The 14351-nt window shown below is 36.1% G+C and overlaps 1 long non-coding RNA gene across 1 annotated transcript in view; it reads right to left on the minus strand.

Annotated features, from left to right (window-relative positions):
* Positions 1–11160, minus strand: part of LOC120409810 — a 31634-nt gene extending 20474 nt beyond the window's left edge. Inside the window, exon 1 of the long non-coding RNA XR_005601611.1 lies at positions 10816–11160. This is a non-coding gene — a long non-coding RNA (uncharacterized LOC120409810). The remainder of the gene's footprint in view (positions 1–10815) is intronic.
* Positions 11161–14351: the final 3191 nt, after the last annotated feature.

The following is a 14351-nucleotide window of genomic DNA, read 5'->3' on the forward strand; positions in this document are numbered from 1 at the left end:
AAAGAGTGTAGACTGTGCTGAACATAGACTGAAGAGCTGTTTGATTGCCCCATGCCTTGCCTGCATGCAAGATATGCATACTGATAGTTTCTATCAGTAAGATGCTCTAGGCCTACAAACGTGTTCATGTGGATATGTTCAGAAGTGCCGAAGCTCTCTACAGGTATCTTTTAGTTATTAACTCCAAAGTCTTCTTAAAGGATACAGAGTGGAAAATACTGTTATTTTCTTTATTTCTGTGCTTATGGATAGACATGTAGGTAGTGAGAGTTTGTCAAAATAAATACGTGCTTTCCCTCTTTTCTTAGATCAATAACCCTTGAGGGTGAGTGATAAAATATAAATTGATTGATTATTTGCATTTGAAATTTTACATAGAGCTTACCTCACTGTCTATATTGGTATAGTTGTTCAAAACTTGTGCTAGCTGGTGTGACTTCACCTGCTGTGACTAACAGGGAAACATCTTTTGCAATTTTAACTGGAGGCTGAGAAAGATCAGGAAGGAACTGAAGCCAGGAAGGATGTCTGTCTGTCCTAATAGGTATAAGAATACTATAGACATTCTTTAGTTCTCCCAGAGCCAAACCCTTATACGTTTGTGAATAAATCTGCTCTGGTACCATTCCTGAGTAAAAATCCCAAAGAAAAAGAGCAATAAAGAAAAACAACAGAACAATGAGTGTCAGAAACCTTGATAAAAGACTTTTCTCACAGAATTTGTACTCTGATTTTGCAAACACAAGAAATGTGGGTAGCACAGATAAGCCTTTTGCATTCTGGGTACTGAACCATACCTCTTTGCCCTCAACTTTTGAAGCATCCAATAGTTCCTGTAGTTATAAGTGTAGCTTTAATATCAAATTTGTAGAGCAGAGCTTTTAAGGAGTTATTCAGACACTTGTATGTTTCTTTAAAAAATGTTGTTTCAGCAAAATGTAAAGCTGATTTCAAAGAAAGTTTTAGCTCTAAGTATTTCTCTGAGCCAAAGAATTTATCTAAAAGAAGAAAAAATATGTTTAGCCTTTCATGTCAGAATAGCCAGTATTTTGTTTTAAGGATATCAATCTCTCAGATTGGGAAATTTCTTTAAATTCAAGCTCTGATTGGCAGAAGGAAAAATCTGATACTGAGCCGAAAGAAAGTCCCCTTACTGTTCTGACCTTGGTCTTCAGCTAATTCTTCTTTGTTTTTATGAATACACAGAGTTCCAACTGAACCACATTAAGGACAAAAATATTAGGATTTGCTTTTACAGGAAAAATTATAAGGTATAATTCTTCAGTGTTCAGAAAAGCCCCTGTTCTCCCTTCCCCATCCCACCCTGATTAAGGTTTCCAAGCAGTGAAAAGGGACAGTGTAGCTCTCACTCCTGGGATGACACTAGCACTTACTGATGGGATCACAGTGGGTTGCACAGGTTGCTATTGCTTAGCTCTGGAACACTGGATCCAATGCTGGAATACAAAAGTGTTCCAACACCAGGGGACTCTAGAGCTCTCTCCAATGGCTCACCTCAAGTGCTATTGTGTCGTAATTGGAGTTGCCCTCTGAAGGCAGCTGCTCTCTGACCATTAAGAGACTTTATAGATTCCTCTTAAACTGTGCCTCTTCTTGACAAGTGGAGATGAATCACATCTCCTTTTTTTGTTTGTTTCCGTTTTCAAAACAAAAGGTGGGAATAGTAACACAGTCCTGCATCCACAAAGTCTTGTAAAGATAAATACATTAAAAGGATCGAAGAAACTGTATGATAATTATTGCCATCAAATAAATGTTATGGAAGGAGTGGGCTTAGGATTTTAGAAAGGTCTGTAAAAGACCTTTGACAATTACTGACCCTGGTACAGCATGACAGCTTCAGGTCTGGCAAGATCTCAGGGATCATAAAACCACCAAATACAAAAGAAATTAAAGTTATTAATTTTATGTTATGTTTATTTTGTTTAATGTTTAAAAGTAATGCATCTACATCTGTCTGATGTGTTTTCTTCTTTAAGTGCATTTCAGTAGCATCATCCTTCAGGTCTCAAAAGATGCAGACATAGGAAAAAGAGAGGTTTTTTTGTTTAGTGAGAAGTCAAAAATTTCACCAGTGGCAAAACTGATGGGAGTCTTCAAGACTACCAGAAATGTTTGATCCAGTACAAAAGGAATTTTAAATATTGGAGTGTCTCACATAATTGTTTAAACTTGGTATGTGACAACAGAAATTTAGGTGCAGGAAAAAATCTCTTCATTTTCAGAACTGACCTAAAATATTACACAACAATTTTCATTTCTCACTTTTAGATATCCTAAGTGAGAATGACTAAACACATTCCTTTCTGGATCAGAGTTCTTTACTCTGTATACTTTTCAATGATAAACCCTTTTCATTCTTCTGAACTTTCTGTTTCAGATTCATTGCCTACACTAAATTGTCCCCAATGTCCTGGTTTATTCAAGATCCATACACTTCTAAGATAGCCCCAAGACACTAAAACTGGTCAGCACATTGCTTGGAAAATAAATCCTTTGCTACTTTCTCAAACACATTTGTCTCTTTAGCCCTGAAACAGTTCTTATCCAAATCAATACCAGTATCAGGATAATTAAAATCTGCCATGTTTAAAGTTTTGGCATTCTTGCAGGTCTCTCTTATCTATGAAACCATTTCCTGAAGACTTTTCTTACTGCCCTTGAAATCCAGGGCTACATTTTTAAACCACCTCAAACCATAGTGTGCTCTTTTATTTAAAACCTGCCTACCTTAGCTGAAATATTTTGATATTTGATTAACTTTTTCTCCTTATGGATGCTGAAAATTGTCTTCTCTTTTGTTGCCCATAGATGTCCAGCCATGTTATTTTTAATCATTTTCCCAATTTACCCATGATCTCATTACTCCATTATTAAACTTTCAGGGAAATATATTTCTGCCTCAGAAATGTGGATGTGCCGTCTTGTTACATTTGCATAGATGACAGTTTAGCTCTCCAATTGAAATCCTCATTTGCAGAGTACAACAGACAAAACAGAATCCTGCATGGACAAGGCACTGAATCAGTCAGGGTCTCCTGCTCAAAAAGTACTTTGATATTTACTAACTTTAAACATGTTAGCAGTTTTATTGTCTTGACATTAACAACATGCCAAAAGGATTGTGTGATTAAGTATCTTGCTGACTTGGCATCTCAGTTCCTGAATGGGATTTCGCTTTAACTAGTACAGTGTCTACTGTCAACAACTGACATGTCAAGAGCTCCAAGTTTAAGAATTAAAACAGTTTACATGTTGGGATCTAGACAGTTTTCCTTTAAAATTGTCTTTTCTCACTTTTCTAATCTAAAAACTGGCCCAGGTAATTTTCCATATTAGCAGGAAAAAAGAAAAATCAATACATGATTATAAAATTGTATTTCTTATCTTCTAGTGCTTGCACTATCAGTAAAAAATCTAGTTATCACAAGCCATCCAACCTTCACAAGGTTAGTGTGAATTTGCAGTACAGTTGTTGTATCTGTGCTATTTTTTTTATTGTAGAAGTGCTGCATGTACCTTTTAATTTGGTTGTCAGGGGAGACAGGAAGCAATAATTAAGGCTAAAAGATGGGGTATGGAAGCTTTATTAAAGGATATATTGAAGATGGGAATTTGATCTGAGAATTAGATTATGATTAGAGTTGTTAATGCAGCTGTGCCACTCTTGAGTGACAGAGCAGCAGATGAACTGAACAGGCAATTATAACTACAGGAGTCTCCCTAATCTTTACAATCCCAACCTCACAGTCACATCCATTTAAATTAATTTTCGTGAAGGCTGCAAATTTACAGCTTCACCAGATTGGAAATTTGTTTGTTTATTATCCACAGGAAATATTTTTAGGGAAGTAAATAGCACTGAGAGCCATCTTGTCTTTCTGCTTGTCTTTTTAACTTGCAGAATTAATAATATGAGATTAATCTGAAGGCTGCTGCCTTTATGAAAACTGATTGATTCTCGGCAGCCCAGTGTTATTATGATTATCTGTGGGAAGGTCAGAGGGAAGGCATGTAAAAGTCATAGCTGATTCATGAGTTCCCTATATTAAGCAGAAGATAAAAAAGGAGGCTTGTGTTGATCAGCGTTATAAGTGAGGAATCAGTCTTCCTTGCATTACTGAAACTGAAATTCTAGGAAAAGGATTTTAAACAACTTTAGACATAGTTATTTAAAGATGTCTGTTGCAGAGAGATAGCAATAGTTCATTACTATGCATGCTGAAAACCTTTTTAAAGGAGTTCTTTGCTGCACAAAGATTAATTTACCACTATGTTTTCCCTCCTTCACTACTAATATAAATAATGGTTGTGGCTTAAATTGGCATTATATTTTGATAGCCTAGTTTTGAACATACAAAAGAATATGCTACAGAACTGCTCAGAAACTTGGAAATGGAAACCACGAAACAGTGCTCTTCAGTTCCAGAATTTTATTTTGAAATGTCTGTAATGAATGGAATAAAGTATGAACATTTAGAAACTAGGCATTATTTTCACAAAATGTTCAGCAGATAGCTGTGGCAAAGAAAGAAGAAAACCTTCACTAGCAGAAACTAGTGATAGAAAAAATATTTCTCTATTGGTTGTCATTCAGGAAACTTGGAAGATAATTCCAGAAAATGATTAGCTGCAGTTGCCAGATCAACAAAATATTTGAACACCTGCCTTTAAGCATGCAAAAAATTCCATCCAAGAACAGGCAATAGGTATGCCCAATCTCCTCAAATACTGAAGTTTTTGCTTAGTCTTTCCTTGACAGACTAAGACTCAATCACATGTCATTGTCATTGCTGATGGTTTTTTTCAGAGGGAAACATGGGTTAGCACTGTGACAGGAAGCTGTGGAACATCCTTACCATGCCTCTGATCTGATCATCTAGGTGACTAGGTCACGTAAAATACCAGAATTTATCCGTAACCAAGGTGAGTTAAAATTCAAAGCTCGGAGACTGCCCAGTCAACCTACTTCTAAAAGAATATATTTACAAACTCAAAGTATATTCACAATTAGTTGAGGTGGGAATCTCAAGCTTGGTTTAACATGATTCTAGTTATTTTACAGGAAAGCAATGCAGTAGAAAGTACATCTCAGATTTCATATTTTGCTGTTAAAGAGAGGAACATTTATTTTCCTCTGAACTTGAAAATGTCAGTCAGGTGACATTTTATGTTCAGGTAGACTATTTACATTCTTCTGAGGAAAATTACTGAAACCAGCTATAAGAAAAACGTTGATAGTACATCCCAATATCTTTGTTCATTGTCAATATTTTAAGTTACTCATACTCTCAATTGATCTGAGATGGGAGAGTAAGTGTCAGTGAAACAGAATACTTCATAAAAGCAGCTGACATGAGAATGCTCCCTGCTAAGAAGCCATGGTGAAATATATAATAAAAAATATGAAAAATGGTACTGGCATTAGATGAGCAAAAAAGTTGGAAGAATTGGAATTCCTTTTTTTATGACAAATTCATTTTTTTTCAGAAGATTAATATATTTAGGACTTGTTCTTTTTCAGTATTTGGATTTATTTAAGAAATGTTGAATAATTTCTGTCATATTTGGCTTATTTATTCAGCAAGATAGTCTGCCTTCCTTGACCCTAGCTTTTCTGGATCAAGGCTTCAAGGATAACATCTAGCATATTTTCTCAGATGCTCTGCTTTGGTAGGTGCCTCCAACGTTCATCTTTTAACTCAAAATCCATGTGTGATAACAGTAATATTTCAAAATAGATAGGAAAAGAAATGGAGAGGCTTTTTTTCTAAAATCTAAATCTTTGCCAACTCCTAAATATGAAAACTGATTTCCTCTTGTAGAAATAAAAAGATATTCATTGATCTAAAATATGATGGTGAAAGTCAGAGACTTAATGTAACCTGAGTTGAGTGAGCATGTTTGTCCACATTTTTCTGTGGAAAAGTCACTCAAAAGCAATTTTTTGAGATTTATTTTAAGTAATTGGCAATTCTTTGACATTACTGTTGTTGATTTATAATGTGAAAGCATTCCTTGCATGCTTAGTCAGGTCACATAAGCAAATGAAAACTGGTAAGCACAAATACCTGACAAAAAATCTGACAAAACTCTGCTCCCTTTATTTTATTTTCCCATCACTCTTCCTGTCTTTGATTAACATTGTGCAATTATGACTCCTCAGTATTTCCTCATATCCGAATATTAGTTGATTAATCTTGATGATAATGGATTGAGAACTGGTTTTAAAAACTGAATATATGAACTCTTTTATTCAAGAAGTTATGACTGATCTTTTTAAACATCCTTGACTTATTTGGTAATTAAACTATTTATAGAAGATGAGTATTTATCAGCTGTTGCTATTAAAAAGTGTGGAGTAGATGACTGAGATTTTTTTTTCCTCCAGAAAGTACTGAATATTTTAAGTTTGAAGTTTTTGTGCTGAAACCTATCTTCCTTGCTTAGGGCTAAGAAGCAATGCTATTTAATTGGACGTAGTTCCTGCTGCATCAGAGCTCTGTGCCAAACAGGAAAGAGATGGACCACCACTTCCCTGATGCAGAGGAATTTTCTGGGAGGAATTGTCATTACCTGCTGCAATTTTTGTTTCTCTGTGAATCTATCACCACCAAAGAATAAAGGATTTCTCTTTCTGCTCTTTCTTCCTGGGCTTGTGAGAGCAGGAATCATATGAAACTGAGTTGTCCTTTGAGCATTTTCACCTGAATTATGGCTCCTCTGTAAGAAGGGAGCAAAGAACTTTTAAATGCCTAAGATATTTGATCCATACAGCATATGTATTTCTGTGTTAAACCACATTTTTAGTTTGAGATCATTCAGGCCCTTTTTGTTGTCTTTTTAAAAATTAGAATTTCTCAGATAGGAAGTTAGCAAGGCCTAATTCAAAGCTCATGATTATCAGTGGAAAATCCACACTACTACATTGGTAGATCAGCTCATGAAATGTTAAAATGCATCTTTGTCAGCAACTTCCTCATATTTCATTTTGTGCATTATATTTTTGAAGTTTTTGTGTTTCTAATGCATAGAAATAATACTGAAATAAAGACATATTTATCTTATTCATGGCTTAAAACCACAGGCATCTGAGTAGTTCTATTCTGTGGCATTGTGATCTGGGCTTTTCACTTTCAGTGATAAAGATCCATTGCCCATCTACTTGAAGATTTCTGGACATCAGCCATAAGATGGGATGGCCAGGTCAAAACACTTGTTAATGTACAAATCCATGATAATTAATTATAATAATAGTTTGACCTAATAGTGACATTATCATCAACCAAAAAAAAAAGTAGGTTGCTATCCAACAACTTTTAGGCTTGTAATCAGTAAAGTACGTAGAGACACTCCCATTTCCCCAAACTCCAGAAGCTCTTGGATTTAGATCTGGAGGCAGAGCTACACCCATTATTAGATGGACAAGTTCTCTAAATAAAGGAAGGCAAAACCATTGTTGGCATTACCTAAAACCTTTTCTTTTTGAGGATACATGTAGGTTACTGCTCAGTTTAGGCAGCTCTACATGTTAATGTGCCTTGCCACTCAATCCATGGAATGTACATGTTTCTTGAATGTAACCTAATCAATTTTTAAAGTTACTAGGCATTTAGGTGCTTTTGAAAGTGCAACTGGGTAAATATCTCTTTTATTTGCCCCCGAAGCTTTTTGAAAGCAGGGAATAGGTTTATTGATTAACACAGATGAAATAGCCAGGGTAAAATCCGACTTATCACATCAGGTGTTCTTTAATTTATTTTAGTTCCTTGATCCTTCAGAAAGCTGTTTCTCTTTGCATATACCAAACCATCCAATGATCCAGATCTTCAAAGCTCACAGTTTAGTCTCTGCATCTAATTTGAGAGGAAGAAACTGCATCATAAAATAGTAGTATTATAGCTGTGCAAAAACCCCAGGACAAACTTCTAAAATAAACTTTCATTAAGTTCACAAAATGCTGTTCAACAAAAAACTTCCTTCTGATGGCATGATTAATTTATTGGTTATAATAGATCTTCCGGGAAAAGAAAAATGTCTTTTGATATTTTGACAACCTCAACAATGAGAGAACCTGATCTGAACCAGGGATCTGCAGATAATACTGAAACAAGGATATGAACAGAAATAAAGTAGCAATAGTAACTCTGACATTCTCCTGACCCGTTTAAGAGGAAAAAAAGTAATATATTATACCATAAGGATTCTGTGAGCCAATGATGTTTTGATTATGTTCAGTATTTAAAAGAAACCAGAAACAGGAAGGAGCATGAGATTTATAGCTGCATGTATTTTTCTGTATTTACAGTAAAACATAGCTCATGGGAACCCAGTTATGCCACTTTTTTTTGTTGTTGTTGAACTTAGAAAATATTATTTTTTTTTTAGTTTTCCATGGTAATTAAATTTTACTACCTCACAGCAAAAGATGTGATGATCATATCATTGTTCCCATTCCTGTATAAATGTAGAGGGATAATTTAGAGTTGAAATAATACCCTCCCACACAGCATCACCCAGGCATTACATGCATTTCTAGAAAGTAAATAGTTTTTATCTTTTCTTTTTTTTCAGAAATGAAGAGACTTGGTTTGAGAGATGTAAATCATGGCATAAATATTTAAAAGTTACAGAATAATGATAATAGAATGTAATAATAATAATAGAATACAATAATTGTTAATAATTAAGTGAATCATCTATTCAGTAGCAAGGAGTGAATCGTGAATCTCAGTATTTTCAGGGTTAAAGTGCTCATTTCACACATATTATGAAATATCTGCAATAAATTCAAGTAATTATGCTATTAAGCAGTTCTTCATCTATTGAATTAATTAAAAATTTGTGTTCATTTCATAACCACTTTAGACACCCTCAGTTACTGCAGATTTAATCCTCTTTGAACCTTTCTATATTTAGTTTTCCAAAGATTGACTAAGACCAATCACTCAGTGCTGTAAGAATGAGATTGTTCTTTCACTTCATTACGCTATTCTTTTCCCCCGCATGCCACCTCCTTTTTTGTATCTTGGGTTGTGAAATCAGGGCACCTGTGTCAAAACCTCCTAAAGGTCTGTAAGTGTGAAATGCTGTTCCATATGCATAGGAGGTTTTGTCCCATTGCCATGTATTGTCATGAATTTGGTTTTTTCTGTTTTTTTTTTTTTAAAGGTCTTTGTCGTCTTCTTGCCGAACATGTTCTGAGATTAATCTCAATAGTAGATCTAATTGAAATTAAAAAAAAGAGCTATGCCATCTCTCTGAAAAAGCAACAAAGTGTACATTCTCCCAGTGTCTTGCTGTAGTACAGCTTGCTAAGACTGTTCAGTACATAAAGAAAAGATGTATATGTACTTATACCTGATGGAACCACCTTATTTACATGCCTGACTTTCAGCATACAGATCTCCACTTGACATCTATTCTTGTATTTAGTATTAAAAAAGAGATTATTATACGTTATTTGAAGGCAAAATAACCCAGCTAGTAACTGAGCTCTGTTACTCTGCTGCCTTGACTTGTTATGGCATTAGTCATTCCCTTCCCCTGTTGCTCTACCTGAGGAGAAGAATTGATGCTGCTTACATTGCGATGAAGGGGATTGTGACAGGAAAACTGCAAAATCTGGGTCTTTTTCCAAATGAGGTAGAAGCAAGACTAGGCTTTCTGCACAACTTCATACCTCAAATAATTAATTTTATTTGGAAGGAAAGATCATAGCTATAAAAAAGTAAAAGTTACAGTACTGGAAATGAACAAATGAAAAACTGAATTTGATACTGTTTCTTAATGCAAATAAAAGAGTTATACTACCTTGTTCCCAAAAAAGAAATTAAAACTTGATTGAACAAAATCTTTTTTATGTCCTTAAATCTTTCTTTGGTGATGTGTTAAAACTATGCACATATTTTAGGTATCTCTGAATAATATTAGAAATCTAGTAGCCTTGGAAAATCTGGTTTGCAGCAATTCTGAATTTTTGAATTACATAGGATATACATAGTAAATTAAAATTTACTAAAATGGGAAGGAATTTTTATTTTCCTTCCCATAATTCAGAAATGAGTTCTGGAAAAAAATTCAAAGGCTTTCAAAAAGTCACAGATAATAAAAAAAAAATAAGATAAATCCATTAAATAATTTTAAAAAATTCCTTTGAAAGTGTCAGAGAATTTTAACTATTGTGAGAAATTAATTTAATATTCTCATTATTCCAAAGAAAATAAAACCCAAAAGCATACTATTTAGGTAACCAGCCATATTACAAAAAATCTAAGTTCTTCACATCAAACTGTAAGTAAATTGACATGAAGCACTTATTAAATCTATTTTTAATTCAGTTTCTGGAGACCAAATATTTTCTCAATAATTAAATAATTCTGCCAAATTTTGGATCAGGAAACATTTAAAAGATATGAAATAAAAATTTCCATTAAAAATAAAATTGGGAAATAGACTCTGCAATCATTCCTTTGGAATGTCTGGCCTTTATACATTGTGTTGAATTTCCTTTTTTAAATACCGCCCTCTCCCATCCGCCACCCTCCTCCCCCAGCACAGAGGAATATTTCTTATGTTATAGAAAATTTTAAATCACATTTTTATCATGTTTTGTCTTGTTTGCATGGAAACTTTATTTCTTTTATGTGATGATAATTTCCTGCAGGGTTTAAATTCCTGAAATGCACTCTGTTAATTTATTGATTCTAGTTCTGGTCATTTTTACTGCTAAATATGTTGTTATTCTAGAAAAAGCAAAGCAGTATATAAAAAAAAAGATGTATATGTACTTACAGCAGATGGAACCAACTTATTTAGATGCCTGACATTCAGCATCCAACAAAAACCGGCCGAGAAGGACATTTAGAGGTTTCTGAACTCTGCACGTGGGAAGACGCAAATCCAATGCCTCTCCTATCTGGCTAGAATTTGGTGTGCTTATTGGGGCTTCTTTCTTAGCATTCTACCAAATGAGGAACTTGTGATAGTCCTGAGAAAACAGGCTCAGAACACACTGGTTAGCCTGTGTTGTTCTCACACTGGGAAGGGAATTTACCTGCTGCTGGAAGCAGCCTTCATCTTGTATATCATACATGAGCAAGACATAGTATGGGACTACATCATGCCCAAAAATGTTCTGCTTTGCACAGTGTCATGAAGTCACTTGTTGGGGTCCCTCCCCTGCCATGTAGCCCTGGCAGAGGGGCCCTGAGGGCACAGACACGGGGCTTCCCTGTCCCTGCTCAGCCTCGTTCCCATGGGTTGGTTTGTGTTCCCTGCGCGGGCAGAAGGACCCTTGGGCCCGTGACTGGAACAGTTCCTGGGCAGAGCTCCGGCCATGCGGCTGGAGAAATAAACATCTCTGAAACATCCAGCAAGAATCTGTCTGTCCATATATATTTCCTTTCCACGGGACTCCTGGTTTGGTATATGCGTGTTGCAGGATCCCCACTGCAACAGTCACTGAACCTTATTGCATGTTTAGGATGTTTATAAGGGAAAAATCTGTAATGAACTTCCTTGTGGATAACTGTGTCTAAGTAACTTGGATAAAGCAGGCTTTTGACAAATCACTTTTCCTTTGCTAAGGATTTCTCTATCTAGATGACAGATCAGAGACTTCACCAAATTGCAGCCACATTTTAATCCTCCGGATCCTCGATGAGACGAGTATCCAGGCAACCCTGCATAAAAGCAGCAGCAGAAGAAATTTCTCAGCTCTGTAGTCAGACAGAGGAGATCTTTGTAAAGTTGGAATTAGTGTAGATTAAAAATCCAGTTGTGCCTTTTCAGGTCTGTCTGGCTGCAGTAAGGTTGTGTGCAGGAGTCAAGGGACTGTTTTTTCTGCAGGACTTGCATGGGCCTCTGCTGAGTGTAGCAAAGTCCTTCCTTTCTGCTCATGCCATCTTTCAGAACGTGAAAGGTGCACTTCCCCTCAGTGTTACTCACACCGTCCAGACGCAGACCTCTTTGCTCCCTTCTCTTTATCCATGGTCAGCAGTAGAGACCTGTGACATAACAGGTCTGTGAACTCCCCCCAGGTTCTGTATTTTCAAACAAAAATTAGGTAATTCTCTGACATCTTAATGGGAATTAGGAAATTCCCAACCATGTGTTCCTTTAGTAATGTCTCTTCATGATACCATAGTGAGAAGTATTTCACACATATACCCACCAAGTGTTTAGAAATACCTAATTCCACAGCTGCCATAGCTTTTTATAATGTTTACTCCATGGAAAAGAAAAATTGTCCTGTTCTTGTGACTACTGTTACACTTCCAAGGGTGACAACAGAGGAACTATTTCATATTTACTTGAACATTATTTAGAGAAAGATTTCGTCCACAACACCTGAGAAATTGTCTCAGAATTTGCACTGATGGATTAAGCCCTGAAAGCTGAATATAACTCCACTATATCACAGGAAAGTATCCCTTAGTTAAATGGTATTCTTTTAAGCTTTGTTGGGAAACAGGACACTGTCAAAATATTTGCTGCTGTTCTAAGTCCCTTGTGAGTAGCACTGTAAGATAAAATGCTTTCCTCTCTCAGCCAACATTCTGATCTAGTGAATTGTCGTATGATATTGTCAGTAATGTAAGATAAAAGAACTGATATAATAAATGGAATTAAGCTTATTTTAAAAATCGCTAACAATTTAGAGCATTTGTTCTGTGTTCACAAGAAAAATATTGATTTGACATAACACAAGCTCTAGTCTTGTAAGTTTTGTGAGGGGTAACGGTAGAAATATGCAGTGCAGAAGGCTGATTTCTCTTGCTTGGTGACATTTGCAGCTTTTTGGGAAGCAAGATATTGAGATTGCCTTTCCAGTTGACAAGAAATTGCTTCAGTGGCAGACACCTCCAGAGGATCATCTTATCTCTGACCTCAGGTGGGGGCCATCCATGTCAATCTGTACCTAAGCTTGGAATATTTGTAGTGTCTATGTTAATCAGCCCAGGAGTTCTCAACCAGCTCTTTTGTTGGCTCTTGAAATAAGCAAAGAGGAGCAGAAGCAGCTGAGGAGCAGTCAAGTGTGGCAAGAATGTGCTTGGAAAGCAGGATTGAATCTGTGGTGTGACAGGACTGCTTAGAAAAGTTTGGGACTGTAAAATAGTAAGGAATCATGGCAGAGAGGCTCCTGTGCTGTGAAGAGTGAAGCTGAAGGATGTAGTTTGCAATACCTTCAGTGAGGTGAGGGAGCTCATGGGTGGATGAACAGAGTGGGAGAGGTAGGAAGCGCTGTGGAAAAAAGGCTGTGATGGAGGGAGCAAAGCAGCCATGCTCTGTGCCAGCCATGCTCTGAGGGACACACACAGAGTGATGGGCATTGCAAAGTTGCACATTGTCCCCCTGGCCCTTCTGGATTCTCCATGCTCCAGCTCTCAGTTTAGCAAATTCAGGTGAGCCAGTGGGTTCATGTAGTTCAACCACACCTCCAAACCAGCTAGACATATTTAGTTTGTGTCTTTTACCTCCAGCTGAAGCAGGAAACACACCCACAAGGCTGCCTCATCTATAAGCAGTCTGTAAACAATATGATTATAGCAATAGCAATAACAGAGCTTCCATCCCTACGACAAGTGGAGGGGATGCTGATGAGATCTTGGAGAGTAATTCTACCCTCTATGGGAAGAAATGTGTCTTTTGCTACTAACTTTAATCATCAAAGTTGTCTCAACATGAAAGTGTTCTAATTTCACTGTTTTTAAAGCCTAAAGGGATCCTAATGACAGTCTATAAGATGTTCAGGATAAAACTCCTTTTCTTAGAGGTATGCTGGTAGGAAATTGAACTCATGTGGAAAACATCTGGGCTTTTGCTTTGCTATCTAATGGAAAGACAATTCGTAGACTGCTGCAGTTGTCTCTTCTTGGATTCTTTCAGAAGGAGCACATCTACTGTACAACTCTCATTTTCTACAACTAGAAAATTTTCTTGCGATGTACAGTATTTTTTGTAACAGTAAAACACACGAGAGCTCTGGTAGCTAAATGTGAGATGCAGTAGCAGCTACTACTCTGAGTCTCAGCAAAAGAAGAGATTAGTAAAATGTATAATACATGGAGTGTTTCTCCAAGATGATAAAAAAATGATAGCAGTCGAAAGAAACAAGTTGCAAGACTACAATCTGCAATCTAATCCTATAAATATCTTGATATATCTAGTAGAACAATTCTCATCTATGTCTTCATTAAAAAAAACCCCAAACATTTGGAAGCAGCAACATTAATGAGAAAATAAAGTCTTTCTTTAAAGAACTGGAGTTATTTTCTTCTATGCAATAAAGAAATAAAGTGTCATCAGGTTTGTTTACATATTTGCAA

Source organism: Corvus cornix, chromosome 2 (genome assembly GCF_000738735.6).
Source record: "Corvus cornix cornix isolate S_Up_H32 chromosome 2, ASM73873v5, whole genome shotgun sequence".
Classification (NCBI taxonomy): Eukaryota; Metazoa; Chordata; class Aves; order Passeriformes; family Corvidae; genus Corvus; species Corvus cornix.